The sequence below is a fragment of the Etheostoma cragini genome, chromosome 11 (genome assembly GCF_013103735.1).
Source record: "Etheostoma cragini isolate CJK2018 chromosome 11, CSU_Ecrag_1.0, whole genome shotgun sequence".
Classification (NCBI taxonomy): domain Eukaryota; kingdom Metazoa; phylum Chordata; class Actinopteri; order Perciformes; family Percidae; genus Etheostoma; species Etheostoma cragini.
The window spans coordinates 1,996,345-1,997,775 of NC_048417.1; the positions used below are offsets into that span (position 1 = coordinate 1,996,345).

At 38.9% G+C, this 1,431-nt stretch overlaps 1 protein-coding gene across 2 annotated transcripts in view; it reads left to right on the top strand.

Annotated features, from left to right (window-relative positions):
• The window catches only part of stat4 (signal transducer and activator of transcription 4), a 28,531-nt gene that overhangs the window by 22,780 nt on the left and 4,320 nt on the right, over positions 1-1,431 (top strand). The window lies entirely within an intron of this gene.

A 1,431-nucleotide genomic window follows, 5' to 3' on the forward strand; every position in this document is an offset into this window, starting at 1 on the left:
AAAAGAGGTTCTTAACCTCAACGGGACTTTCCTGGTCAAATAAAGGTTAAATAAAATAAAAAAAAATATATAGATGTTATATTGATACATATGAGTTAATATAGCATAAGTGTTGTCTTTTCCTGGTTTTAAAGGCTTCTTTACAGTGAAGTGATGTCTTGCCTAGCTGTCCTATCATTTGCCTTTACCCACTTAGTCGTTGAAACCACATTATTGATAATTTATCTCAAGTTGTGAAAATATTTTTATATTTTTCCATAGTCAACCCTGCAGTATTGTAGCAATATCAACATCATGGTATTTTGGTCAAGAGTATCTTGATTTGTGCTGGGCAATATATCGCTATTATATGGATTTCAATATATGAGACTAGATATTGTCTTAGATTTTGGATATTGTAATATCCTAATATTGCATATCTATAATATTAAGTGGTGTCTTTTCCTGGTTTTAAAGGCTGCATTACAGTAAAGTGATGTCATTTCCTGAACACACCAGACTGTGCTATTTGCCTTTACCCACATAACTGATTATTTATCAAAAAAGAAAAAGTAATTGTGTGCATATTTTGTGAAAACACCAATTGTCAACACTATAATATGGATATCGAGGTATTTGGTTAAGAAATCTGGATATTTGATTTTCTTCCCCCAATCTTCCTATCAGTAAATTGTCAAATGTGTGTTTGTGTGTACTGTGAATAGTATGTATATGTATTCTATTTTTTGATTCTTGATATAATGGTTCATCAACAGTCTTGACATGGTTAGTAAGGGGTTGTTGTTTAAGCAGCTTAACTAGACCTCCACCCATTCAGTAAAGTACGTAACACTTGCTGTGTTTCGTGTGTGTTGCAGGTGGTGCTGCAGCAGATAGTGAACATTTTAAACACAGCGCAGCAGATGGTGGCGACCCTCACAGAGGTGGAGCTGCCGGAGTGGAAGTGCAGGCAGCGGAAGGCATGCGTTGGAAGTCCAGTTGACACCAGCCTGGACCGTCTCCAGAAGTGGTCAGAACTTATTAGGGCTACCTTGGCTCTTCAAGTTTCATGTTGAGAAAGAAACTTTGTGTATTCTCTGTCCTGGCTGTCGCAGTTTATACCTAATAACAAACTTGGTGTTATGTGTTCCTGTGTCTGCCTATTCTGTATGTGCAGGTTCACGACTGTGGCACATGTACTACTACGTGTACGCGAACAGCTGCAGGAACTACAAGACCAGAACCAGAAAAACAACAGCACTGATACCTCCAGCCTGTCTGGTACCATAGCAGAAATTGAGAGATCCACGCTGCTTTCTTTCACGAAACTTCTTGCACAGTGAGACATTGCATCAGGACCTTTCTGTGTTCTACACACACACTGAGTGACTGGTACACACACTGAGTGACTGGTACACACACTGAGTGACTGGTACACACACTGAGTGACTG